General features: G+C 48.8%; 1 protein-coding gene across 2 annotated transcripts in view; it reads left to right on the forward strand.

The window, feature by feature from the left end:
• The first annotated feature begins 208 nt into the window (after positions 1–208).
• The window catches only part of YPEL2 (yippee like 2), a 60,763-nt gene continuing 47,325 nt past the window's right edge, over positions 209–13,646 (forward strand). Inside the window, exon 1 of one of the 2 annotated variants that reach the window (XM_070478561.1) lies at positions 209–382. The gene's annotated coding sequence lies outside the window, so the exon portion shown is untranslated. Of the gene's footprint in view, positions 383–531; positions 554–13,646 lie in introns of those variants that run through there. The other variant, XM_070478562.1, reaches the window with a different exon arrangement.

Below are 13,646 nucleotides of genomic sequence, written 5' to 3' on the forward strand. Positions count from 1 at the left end.
GGCTAGATCCCGGCGCCCGCCTCGCGCCCCGCACCCAAGCCCGGCGGGGCCCAAAGGGGTGGTGGGGGGTGGGGGGCGGAGGTCGGGGAAGCAGGGGGCGGAGTTCCGTCCTTCGCTGATTGGCTTGCGGCGGATGGGCTGCGGCCGGGCGCAGCCAACCCGCGGCGTGTTGCTATGTGCTGCGCCGAGGGGATAGGCGCGGGGGCGCGTCCGTCACCCGGCAGCCCCCGGCCCGGCCGGGAGGGATGCGGAGCGGCGGCGGCTGCGGCTGTGGCTTTAAGAGCGCGCCCGGGGCCCGGGATCCGGCCGGGCGGTCCTTCGCTGCTGCGCATCCCCGCGGAGCCGAGCGCGGCGCGGGCCGGACGGGGCTGCGGGCTGCCGGGTGAGTGAGACGCGAGCGCGGCGCGCGTGGGCGTGGGGCGTGCTGTCAGCGCGGGGCGCCCGCTTGGGGCGCGGGACGCCCGTCCCCGTCCCCCCCACAACCCCGCCCCGGGGCCCCGGCGGCCCGGCTCCCTCGGAGCGCGCGCGGCACCCTCCAGCCTGCGCGGCCGAGGTGGGATCCGGCGCGGGGGTCGCCCCGGGGCGGGGTGGGGGGGCCGCGGGCACAGGGGGCGGGGAGCGAGCCGCCGGGGCCACGTGATCGGTTTGTTTACAAACACTACCGGGCCCCGGCTGCAGCCCGCCGCGGGCGCCGAGGGGGCGCGGGTCCCCGGGTCGGGGCCGGGACCCGGGCGACGAGCGGGGCTGGTCTGGGGTGCGCGGGGCGGGGGCGGGGGGTGTGAACCTGGAGACCCGATGGCCGCGCCTTTCTCAGCTTAGTTCCCGCGGGTTGGGACTTCGTGGGTGGGGGGCCAGGGTGGGAGTTTCAGGCGTTTTCTGTCCCCGATGTCGCTGGGTCTCCGCTGGAGACACTGGGTCCGGGGGCGCCGCCCTCGGTGCCCCCCCGGCCCCCCGCCTTTTGGGGGACTGGCCGCCCTCAAGACTCCGAGGAGCACTTGGCCGGCCCTGGGCAGAGGTAACCGCCGCAGAGTTCCTGCCTGGCCGCTTCCCGGCGCCTCCCCAGCGCCCTTGCCAAAGAGGTGGGCGCGAGTTCACTCCTGCCCGACGGAATCAGGGGGCCTCTCCAGCGAGTATCTCTCGGGAAGTGGGTCTGGGGGGCATCCCCGACCCCTCACGGCTTCAGGTGCACCCTCCCTGGCCGCTGACCTCCTCTGGGGATCTTTACCCCAAGTGGTGACTTTTCTCTCGTTGGCGAGGGTTGGGGGGAGGGGAACCACCTGTTCTTTTGGACCCGGCCCAGGAGCCTGCCACCTCTGACTTCACTCTCGGCTTACAAGAGCTTATAAAGCCTAGGGAGTGAGCGCCTTCGGGTTTTCTGTGTGATGTAGCTGACCTGCCCGCGGTCCCGCGGCTTTGAATGGCACGGGGAAACCGCTCCTGTGCTTCGCTGGGGTTTTTTTTTGTTGTTGTTTGGTTTTTGAGCTCTGGTCTCCTTGTCGGTGGCTCTCCTCGAATCTTCAGGCTGTTTTCAGTAAGTCGTTGCTTCTGATGAGTCTAAAAGCTGAAAAGACAGCTAGCTACTCTTTTTTTTTTCCTTTTTGGCCACATCCTGCTGGCAGGCGGGATCTTAGTTCCCCCATCGGGGATGGAACCCACGCCCCTTGCAATGGCAGCTGGAGCCTTAACCCCTGGACTACCAGAGAAGTCCCAGCTATTCCTTCTCCCCCCTAGCTCTTCCTCACAGGTTCCTCTCTTCTGGTCGGGCAAGATGGGGCTGCCTGTCCTAGAGCTTTGGGCATGATGGGACCCTGTCTGATTCCTTGTGTTCCACTTGCTCCCAGAACATTGGCTATACAAGGAACCTAGGGGACTGAAAAACTAAGTGACTTGCCCAAGGCAACCGATGTCACTGGTTCTGAGGTGAGACGTGACTTCACATGCCCGATGCTGTCCAGTGCTGTCCTGATTCTGAGAGCTCAGGGCCTGGTGGTCAGTGGGCCTGGATTCACCCTTCCCTGACTTTCCTTTGACCTAGTCACTGCCCCAGGACTGCACTGATGGATTGAACCTGAGTTCTCTCTATTCCTTAGACTGAGCCTCCCTCGCCCCTGGCGTCCTACCCCCTCATAAGGGAATATTTCAATTCTTCTAATGTATGATAATGAGCGTGCAAGTTCTTTACCAAGGAACAAGTCCAGCCTGGGGAGAGTTGTACAAACTTCCCTTTGGCACCTTTCCGTATCCCCAGCTCCTTGAGAAGGGTCTGGGGCAGGAAGGAGCCTTGGGCTGACCCCCCTATTCAGTTTGGCATTGCCTCATCAGTTTAGGATTTGATAACAGCCTTTGTGTCTTGGTAACTTGTGCTTGAACTAAAACCCAGAAGCTCGGAATTAGGGGTGAAAAATGGTAAATAAACGCCATGCATAGGAATAACATAAAATATTCCGTAAAAATATTCCTTCATCCCTCTAGGAGGGTGGTTTTCAAACTGAACCACAGTGATGAATACATTTTACATCACTGCACAGAGGTCCACAACCGCTTAAGTTCCCAGAAACAATAATTGCTCTGACTACCTGCAGTGTGTTCTATTTATAATTTTTTCCTACTTAATTAAAAAAAAATCAACTGCTGGTCATGACTCATGGCCCACAGTTTGCAGAAACATTGCTGAAGTTCTCAGACTTAAATGTGCATAAAGACGACCTGGGTAGTGTTTAAACACTGTAGTTTGTAAGTCCAGTCCGGAGATGTTTATTGTCAGTGAGGAACATTTTTAATAAGTGGGCCATGAGGTTGTGAGACAGATGGTTGATAAGAAATGCTGAACTAGTGGGAATTGGGGGCAATGAACAATGATATGCAAAGCCTTGGTCAGATTATATGACCCACACTGTATACAAACCCAGGACTGCTGATCTGTCGCAGGCCCAAGCTTTGAAACGTCTAAGGGTATAGTGTTTGCTTTCAACTGCCTTGAAGCACTGGCCCTGAGAGATAGGCATGGGCCCTGTTACTCCCCACAGCACCCTGCTCCAGTCCATTTGAGGGCTGCTGTTCACTATTCTGCACGACTGGATGTTTCTAGGTGTGTGGGGTTGGGGTCATGAGTAGTGCTGTTGAACCTGCTGGATTATTCCCAGATGTAGGTGAATTTTCAGTGTTTTAATGATTTTGAGTTGAGGATAACAGTCATTGTGCCTGGGACATTAACAGTCTGGCCAGCAGGAAAGGTTGATTTTGTTTAGTATCTGGGAGGAAGGGCATACTGGTGATTTTATTTTTGTTGGGAGTGGGGAGGGGAGCCAGGGGTTTGTCTGTTAATAAGAAGTGACAGCAAGTTTCCATGCCCCCTTGCCGACCTCAGCCCATCTTCTTTCCTGGGTGATGGCTCGGCTCCTCTGTGCAGTTGGATCTTGATTAGTTACCCGTTTTCTGATGCTGTTACCTGTTCCCTGGTAGCTCAGGTAAAGAATCTGCCTACAATGCAGGAGACTGGGGTTGGATCCTAGAGAAGGAAATGGCAAACCACCCCAGTATCCTTGCCTGGAAAATCCCATGGACAGAGGAGCCTGGTGGGCTGCAGTCCATGGGATCACTAAGACTCAGACACGACTGAGCGACTAACACTTTCAGTTCTCTTTACCCGTCTCTACTTTCAAGCAGAAACACACACCTGCTGCTTCCACATGTTGGATGTTTCCCTCTTATTCTTGTGTCCAAACACGTTGGTAAAAGAAGTTTCTTTGAATTAATCAAAGCTGCAGTTTAGCTTCAGAAAAGATTCGAATTCAAATTCATCCTTCTGTGGTCCTTCCTGCCAAGGGTATGCCTTATTTGGGAAGGCTAACAGTGGGATTGTTGAAATTAACTTTAATAATATTCAGTTTAGTCTAGCAGCTCACATGGAGAGTGTTGAGTTTTGAGCCTCTGGAATAGAAAAGAAGACAACAAAAGGATGGCAAGGATACGATATTCTAGGATGGGAAGAGCAGGTGGGATTCAAATAGAGGTCTGGATCAGTTTTCTTTGTAAATTATCTTGGCATTTCCCTAGAGTCTGTCAACCAAACCACCAGTTGCTCTGACAATTGCATTCCCTTCATGATGAGGGGGTATAAAGCTCTGGAAAAGGAACTCTCTTTTTTACTTTTAGCATCTAGTGATGGAAAGCAGGTTTCCCTGGCAGCTCAGTGGTAAAGAATTCGCCTGCAATGCAGGAGATGCCGGTTCAATCCCTGGGTCAGGAAGATCCCCTGGAGAAGGAAATGGCAACCCACTCCAGTATTCTTGCCTGGAGAATGCCATGGACAGAGGAGTCTAGCAGGCTACAGTCCATGGGGTTGCAGAAGACTTAGGGACTAAACAATAGCAAACAATGGAAAACCAGGGCCTACAGGCTAAAGGGATTCCCTTAAGAGTTTTTAGTTTGGTGATACTACATCTCTCTGAATGTTCCTTGGAGCTCTGACCACAGCCCTGGAGATTTTACACTAGGGTTATGCCCCTCCCGTTGCTCTTCAGAAGGAGTCCACCTCCTTTCCCTGTAGCCCCATCTCCATCTTCTCCCACCTCATTCCCTGCCGGCCTTCACTTGGTCTGTTCTGCTTCAGGCTGGCTTCAGTCTACTGCAGTGGCCTTCCAGAAGTTTCTAAAACATGTAAGATTTGTTTATGTCATGGGGCCTTTCTGCTGGTGCCCGGTCTCCAAATTTTTGCATGATTGGGTTCCCTCACTTGCTTCTCAGAGAGCCCCTCCCTGACCTGTTATCTAGAACAGTCCTCCTTCCCTGCCCCTCAGCCTCTCTTAATCCCCTTAATTTTTTTTTTTCTCCAAAGCACTTTAATACCATCTGGAAATGTATTGTCTACTTGATGGCTGGATTGGAAGCTCCTCTGTCTTGCTCACTGCTGACAGTGCCTGGCAGGGAGTAGCACAGGGTAAATATCTAGGTGCTGCTGGAATGAATGAATGTGAATAATCAAGAGAGCCAAAGTTTAGAGTCTTTTAAGAGTAGGAACTGTGAACAAAGCTAGTGAACAAAGCTAGTGGAGGTGTTGGAATTCCAGTTGAGCTATTTCAAATCCTAAAAGATGATGCTGTGAAAGTGCTGCACTCAACATGCCAGCAACTTTGGAAAACTCAGCAGTGGCCACAGGACTGGAAAGGTCAGTTTTCATTCCAATCCCAAAGAAAGGCAATGCCAAAGAATGCTCAAACTACCACACAGTTGCACTCATCTCACATGCTAGCAAAGTAATGCTCAAAATTTTCCAAGCCAGGCCTCAACAGTATGTGAACCGTGAACTTTCAGATAGATGTTCAAGCTGGATTTAGAAAAGGGAGAGGAACCAGAGATCAAATTGCCAACATACACTGGATCATTGAAAAAGCAAGGGAGTTCTAGAAAAAGATCTGCTTTATTGACTACGCCAAAGCCTTTGACTGTGTGATCACAATAAACTGTGGAAAATTCTTCAAGAGATGGGAATACCAGACCACCTGACCTGCCTCTTGAGAAACCTGTATGCAGATCAGGAAGCAACAGTTAGAACTGGACATGGAACAACAGACTGGTTCCAAATCAGGAAAGGAGTACGTCAAGGCTATATGTTGACACCCAGCTTATTTAACTTCTATTCAGAGTACATCATGAGAAATGCTGGGCTGGATGAAGGACAAGCATGAATCAAGATTGCCAGGAAAAATATCAATAACCTCAGGTATGCAGATGACACCACCCTTATGGCAGAAAGTGAAGAAGAACTAAAGAGCCTCTTGATGAAAGTGAAACAGGAAAGTGAAAAAGTTGCCTTAAAACTCAACATTCAGAAAACTAAGATCATGGCATCTGGTCCCATCACTTCACTGCAAATAGATGGGGAAACAATGGAAACAGTGACAGACTTTATTTTTTGGGTGTTCCAAAATCACTGGAGATGGTGACTGCAGCCATGAAATTAACAGACACTTGCTCCTTGGAAGAAAAGTTATGACCAACCTAGACAGCATATTAAAAAGCAGAGATATTACGTACATTGCCAACAAAAGTCCATCTAGTCAAAGCTATGGTTTTTCCAGTAGTCATGTATGGATGTGATGAGTTGGACCATAAAGAAAGCTGAGCACTGCAGAATTGATGCTTTTGAACTGTGGTGTTGGAGAAGACTCTTGAGAGTCCCTTGGACTGCAAGGAGATCCAACCAGTCCATCCTAAAGGAGATCAGTCCTGGGTGTTCATTGGAAGGACTGATGCTGAAGCTGAAGCTCTAATTCTTTGGCCACCTAATGGGAAGAACTGACAAACTGGAAAAGACCCTGATGCTGGGAAAGATTGAGGGCAGGAGGAGAAGGGGATGACAGAGGCTGAGTTGGTTGGGTGGCATCACTACTCAATGGACATGGGTTTGAGTGAGTTTTCCTGGAGTGCAGTTGCTTTACAATGTTGTGTTAATTTCTGCCGTGCAGCACAGTGAAGCAGGTGCGTGTAAATAACACATCCCTCCCCTCTTTTTTGGATTTCCTTCCCACTGAGGTCATCACGGGGCATTGAACAGAGTTCCCTGTGCCGTATAGTAGGTTTTCATTAATTGTCTATTTTATAATATTTTGTTTTCAAGAGAAGAGGAGGAAAAGAAGTTTTCTCTTCCTTTTCCTGAGATTTTCTGCTCCTGTGGAATTACTTTCTTCTGAGATTTCTGCTTCTCACAAATTTTTCATCCTTTTATTCTTTTTATAGGTTGCCAAAGTCTCTAAAATCTCCACGATTATTTTTTTGTTGTTATAATAACTCTTGCCTGCTCTACTAGCCTCACTCTAGGCCTCATTGTTCTGACAAACATAGTAATCATGTTTCATTAATACTAGGCACTATAAGTAGAGCTAAGAATCTTGACTTTGGAACTAGAAAGCTCTGTGACCTTGGACATTTTCTCTGAGTCTCTGCTCCTTATTTGTTAGATGAGACTAATAATAGTTACTATCACACAAGGTTGATGGGAGGATTAAATGAGAGAATGTACAGGAACCCAGGTCCCAGGCCTGGTACATGAGCTCTTGGTATTAGCTATTAATAGCAAGAGTAATGTTAATAGATTCTCTCTCTCTCTCACTGGCAGGAATTTCCATTGATTTGGGAGTGCAGTAAGACAGGGAAAACTACCAAATTTTACATTAATGTAAGTAAATGAAGACCAAAAAGGTCACTTAGATTTATCAGAACTGGAATGGAATGTAGAAGTCATCTAATTGGAAATTGCTATCCAACTCTTAATAAACATCCATGTGGAAGAAGTAATATTTATAGAAGTGTTTGGAAGAACAAGTTGTCTACCTGGTCTTAGTTTTATCCTTGATTTAAGTTGGGCCAATGAAAGCTGCATGCTTGGGCCGTGTTAGCTCAGCCCCGCCAGAATTACTTTCACTGAGATGAACTTGGGTGTCCTGCCCCTTGCTTTATGGACTGATGCTCTCCAAAGTAGCTTTATGTAACTTGCTACTATATTTCTTGTAAGAGTTTACATTGTTGAAGACTCAAGCTGCAGCCTCATTTAATGTCTCTGCTAATTGGAGAAATTTTCTTTCAGAGTCCGGTGCCAGGAAAAGCTTTGCCTCTCCCAAGGAACTGGCATGATTTTCCTTTGTGAACAATTGGGTGTAACTGATCATATTTCTCTTTTTGCTTTGGCTGCCAGGAAGCAGAGAAACAAATTTGTGGCTTGACTTTAATAACTGTCGGGCCCTGTATCCCAATTTTTTCCAGTGGTAACTTTATCCTTTTATTTTCCCTGCTTTCGAGCTAATGGTTTATAACTCTGTATTATTTAGATATTTGCTGGATTGGGCATTCAAATCCATTTTAGGTGTTACATTTTAGAGACATAAATGTTGAGGCTCAAACAGGCAATAAGAACTTGCTTATTAATCCACAGAACTAAGTAGGGCACAGCATAGACTGTAAACTGTATCTTTTATTTCTCTGATCCAGGGCTCTTAAAACTCCTGTGCATTCTGGAGGAGTACCAACTCCTGACTTAAACTCTGAAGAACTCATAATGTCTCAGTGCTAGGCCAGGCCTCCCTTCTCTCTTGGAATGGGACTAAGCATCCGCCAGTGAGGTGTGGCTCTGTCACCTGAATCCCTGTTTCCTGGCCGGGTCACCGACCTCTCCGGTCTCCTGTGTTCCAGGGCAGTCAGGCCTCCCCGTGGTCTTGGGAATGCAGTCTGTCCAGACTTAGTGGGTTTTAGCTGAAATAAGAGTCACTGCTCAGGATGAAATTAGCCTCTAGTGTCTGGAGTTCCCTTGGCTGTTTTCTTGCCACAAAAGGAAGGCTTGCTATCCAGATGGCAGATGGGTGCCGGATGCTGTTTACTCGCTAAGTCGTGTCTGACTCTTTGCCACCCCATGGGCTGTTGCCCGCAAGGCTCCTCTGTTTTCGTGGGATTTCCCAGGCCAGAATACTGGAGTGGGTGGCCATTTCCTTCTCCAGGGGATCTTCCCAACCCAGGGATAGAACTCGTGTCTCCTGCTTGGCAGGTAGATTCTTTACCCCTGAGCCCCCAGGGAAGCCACATGCGTGCCACTGAGGCTCAGAGTCCCTGGGTGTGAGCAGTGGTTGAGATCAGTTGGGCAGAAGAAAGTGGCTTTATTTTAGCTGATGTGAATTTTGTTATACGAAATATTAACCTACCTAATGAGTTGGTTTGTTTTCCCATGGTGTTCTGGGTGGGAGTACCTGGGGCAGAACATATCCTGCCTGAGTCAGGAAAATTTCGATTCCTTTTTTGAGATAGTGAAGAGGAACCTCTGGCCTGGGGCTGAAATTCAACCTTGATTTTATTTCCCTGGGTAATCATCATTCAACAGATGATAAGACCTTTGGGAGAAAAAGATAAGTTATGATATGGGCCCTAAGAGCATATCCTCAAATAGGAGTGATTAACATCTATGTCAATAACCAGAGTACAAGGTAGAAAGAGTCTAAAGTCCTTAGAGCGATAAAAAGAAGGGTAGGCATTTTGGAGATAGGACTGGGAAGTGACATGCAGAAAGAAACACGCCGGGGGACACAGTGTTTGCACAGCCACGGAGGTATGAACGAGGAGGAAATGTTTGAGGAGTGCCAGGAGGCGTGTATGATGCATGGAGAAATTGCTTAGGCTGCCCTTGCTGTCCAGTAGCTCCACAGAAGTGGACTGTGACTTACATTCACAGTAGAACTCTGGACGATGAAGACCTGTGCACAACAGCCTAGCTGACATAGATCATTGTTGAGTTGCTCAGTCATGTCTGACTCTTTGCAACCCCATGGACTGCCGCACTCCAGGCTTCCGTGTGTTTCACAATCTCCCTGAGTTTGCTCAAGCTCCTGTCCATTGAGTCAGGGTGCCATCCAACCATCTCTTGCCCTCAGTCTTTCCCAGCATCAGGGTCTTTTCCAGCGACTCAGCTCTTCGCATCAGGTAGCCAAAGGATTGGAGCTTCAGCTTCAGCATCAGTGCTTCCATTGAATTTGATCTCCTTGCTGTCCAAGGGACTCTCAAGAGTGTTCTCTAGTACCACACTTTGAAAGCAATTCTTCAGTGCTCAGCCTTCTTCATGGTCCAGCTCTCAACATCCATACGTGACTACTAGAAAAACCATACATAGGTAATAGGCATCCTCAAAAGTGAGACTGTCCCTAGGGATTCTCTACCTTGATTGTCTTAAGAATTCCTGGCCCAGCTAAAGGCCTATAGAATCAGAATTTTCAGAATAGGGAATCTAATAAGAATAAGCAAATAATACGCCTGCATATCCCCATTTCCCAGATTTTTCTAGGCAGCCCATCCCACTCATGTCTGAGGTCTGGAAATCACTAAGGCAGTTGCTCTCCCAGGCAGAAACCAGCTACTAAACCTCCTTAACCTCTGGCCTCCTTTCCCTTAGTTTCTATGTCTGCCTCTTCCTTTTCTTCTTTTGTTTGTAAGTCCCTGTGTGTCATCCATTGTATTTGTTTTCCCTTAATCGTTTTCTCTGACCACTTTCATCTTTGGTGGGGTGTCCCTACCTAAACTGACCCACCTCCAAAGGGACCATAAAGTAGCAAGGATTCACTTTCAGTATTTGCTGTGCTAAGGGTATAAACATGTGTGTTATGTAAATATATATTAGATAGGGCTTTGGGTTAGTTTTGCTTACATGATTCTTAATTTGTTTTCTTCAGGATTTGAGGGGGGAACGTATTTCTACCCGTGACTGCAGCCTGAAAGCTAAATACCCCGTTAGCGTGAAGAGATGACAAGAACTGAAAACTAGCTTTCTCTTGTGCCTACTCTGCTGTCCCACCTTCTGGTTCCAGTTATTACCTCCCCTCATTTGTTTTCTCAGGTTGCTGCAATTAAAAGTTGATTCACTGGGCCAACCCTGGGAGTCTGAAGATGTTTTGAGAGAACTTGACATCTTCGTTTTGCATTGTCATTAATTGACTTGGTCTCTCTCTCCAGGAGGTATTGTCTTAGAGGGCTCAGGACCAAGGATGCACCTCTTCAGATCACTTTCTTTCCTGTCTTGGTTGAAGGATCCCCTGGTGGGGTTGGGGGGTGGTTCCCAGATTCAAATCTCCGTTCTGGTACTTTTCTATTTAAGCCACTGGTGGCTCAACAGAAAAGAATCTGCCTGCAGTGCAGGAGACCTGGGTTCGATCCCTGGTTTAGGGAAGATCCCCTGGAGAAGGAAATGGCAGCCCACTGCAGTATTCTTGCCTGGAGAATCCCATGGGTAGAGGAGCCTGGAGTCCTGTGTTCGCTGGGGTCAGAAAGAGTCAGACACGACTGGGCGACAAACAGTTTGACTTCACTTTTTGGTACTTTCTAGCAGAGTGACCTTGGGCAAATTGCTTAACTTCTCTTGGGCTTTTTCATCATCTCTCAAATAGGAGTAATCATAATAGTACCTGCCTCTCTGGGTTGTTGTGAGGATTGAGATCATATGTATCGAGTGCTTCACGCCTCACGGGCCCACAGTAAGAAATTAATCCATTGTGGAGCTCTGGAGGCTTTCTGACAGTTGCTGAAAGGCCTTAGTGACTCTTCCTATGTCCTTCGCTCATTTCCTACCTTCCTTCTCTGAGCTCTTAGTCCAGCGGGGCTTGGGGCTAGCTATGACAGATGATCAACTGGATGTGGTTCCTGACGTGATCAGGAACGACACAGCATCTAGTGGGAAGATTAACCCATAAACTACTAGCTTTGTGGAGGCCTCTGACAGTATGTGAAAAGGCTACACCAGCAACACGCTTGGCCCACCTCGGAGTGCCAGGCTGAAAAGGAGATGCGGCTGTCATTCTTAGGAAAATCTGCCATTCCCGTAACAGGAAGAAGCCAGAAATTTGCTCTAGAATCAGTCTGTCTCCCCCACCCTGTTCCTTTTCCATTCCTTCAATAAATGGCCACACTAGGTGACACTTTAATTCTTAGAACAAAATGCATCCATCTCCGGGGTGGTGACGGCCGAGACTTTGGACGTACAGGCAGCCTTTTGAAAGTGCCTCTGCCCGTTTTTTTTCCTCCTGAGTTTTAAGTCCAGTTTCCAAATTCCATTCGTGGAAAGGCAGGGAGCCCAGCCACAGATGTCAGAGCCGAGTTTTGGATTTATTTGAATTGGGAGATTAAAGTGAGAAAGCCAAAGGCATGCTGACAGGGGAACAATAGAATGGTATTGGCAGATTTGGGATGGATGGCTTGTAGCTAATTGGGGCCCCAGCTGCGCCCTAGGGAGCAGCAGTTAAAGAGAAATCAAGGTCACACAGTGCCCATGTTCCAAAAGACAGTCATTTATTCAGTAAATAATATTGGGTCTTTGAGTGTGTGAGACACAGACGACAAATAATCATCTCAATAACAACGGTGACAAGTGCTATCACGTGGAGTTGGGGGTCTGTCTTAGTGGGGCTTGGAGGAATCTAAGGTGAGGGTTCCCTTGAGAAGTAACCTGACGACTGGCCACATCTCATACTCTGCTTTCCAAGACGCTTTCTTTACGGATCTTCTAAATGGCTGCTTTACATAGCAGTTCAGAGTATAGCCTTGTCTGGGACAGAGGAATGGGCTGGATCCCTGTCTGGGGCCCAGATCACGGGAAGAATGCATTCATTTTGTTTTAACCAGGATTATCATCTCTGAGCATGGCCAAGCAGAAAATGAAGGACTCACACTGAAGGTGACAGTCCCTGGGGACTGGCGAATGGGTAGATCTGGTTTCTTTGAAACGTGGAGCAGAGGCAAGGTCAAGGGATCCTTTCCTCCTTGGCCTGAACCAAGTCTGACACTGCATTTTCTCTGATTCAGTCTTACCTAGAACAGCAGCTCAGACTGCCTTGGGGCTTTAGTGGGGACCCTCCTGGAAGAGAAGGTTCCTGGGTGGGAAGTCTGGGGGTTTCTTTAGGGGTCTAGAAGCCACTGCCTGCCTGGAGAGGGTGCCTTGGGAAGTTGCCCTAGGTGGGCAGTGGTGGGAAGGGCCAGGGGAAGCTGAATGGGAAGTATTTCTGCCAGTAGACAGCAGCTGGGTAAAACCATCAGAGGTTTTTATGATGGGGCCTATCAGAGATAGGGCTCCGCAGTCTTGAGTTTCAACCTGCCAGCCCAAGTGAGTTTACATCAGAAGAGTCTGTGGAACATTACTGGTGTGTGAGTCCCATGTAATGCCCGGAATTCAATATTTTAAATGTACTGGATAATGGCAAAGTAAAGAGACTATAAAAAAATACCAGCTTTATAGGGCAGCACAGAGCCAATGATGGTCATTCAGTTTACTCAGTTAATTAACATTTATCAAGAATCTCCAGTGTGCTGGATACCAGGAGTCCTTGGGAACCAAGGAGGGTGGGTGGATAGAGACTGGACCTCTGATTGCAGAAAGTTTCCAGGCAGAGAGTGGAAAAATACCATTCCAGAGAACGGTTTTTTTGCATGCTGGATGAAGGGGGCCCCTAGCTCTGCTTAGGCTCTCTTTTGCTTTTGGCCTATGAGATATTGAGATCCTAAGCTCCGCAACCAGGGATCGATCCTGCGTCCCCTGCATCGGCAGCACTGGGCTGCCAGGGAAGTCCCTCCTCAGGGTCTTATTGGAGCTGGGTATTAAGGGATGAGGAGGTATTTCCTGGGCAGAGAAGATAGGTTAAGGCTTTGCAGGAGGCTGAAATAATGAGAAAAGGTAATGAAGGAGCTCGGTCTGACGGGGAGACAGGTTTGCAGCAGTGTGGGAAGCTGAAGATAGAATTGGGCCCAGGCTTCAGTGCCACCTCACGGGGGCTGAACCTTGCCTTGCAGGCTGCTAGGAAACCACTGGAGGTTTGAAACATGCGAGAGCTGTGATCAGATTGTGCTGTATAAATAGAATTCTAGAAGGGGTTGGGTTGGAGAGGTAAGCGCTGAGTCAGGGGGACTAGTTTAGGAAGTTCAGGATGAGAGAGAGGACCTGGCTCCCAAAGCTGCCGGCTGTGACTGAGGATGACGGTGGGAGGGTGGGTTGTCAATGCAGTCAGCTGTGTAGGGGACAGGCTGGGGTGTGTGTGTATGTGTGTGTGTGTGTGTGTGTGTGTGTGTGACATAGAAGGGAGAGAGAATAAAGGGAGTTTCCTGCCTGGGCAGCTGGGCCTCCAGGAGGA

The sequence above is a fragment of the Odocoileus virginianus genome, chromosome 17, assembly GCF_023699985.2.
Source record: "Odocoileus virginianus isolate 20LAN1187 ecotype Illinois chromosome 17, Ovbor_1.2, whole genome shotgun sequence".
Taxonomy (NCBI): Eukaryota; Metazoa; Chordata; class Mammalia; order Artiodactyla; family Cervidae; genus Odocoileus; species Odocoileus virginianus.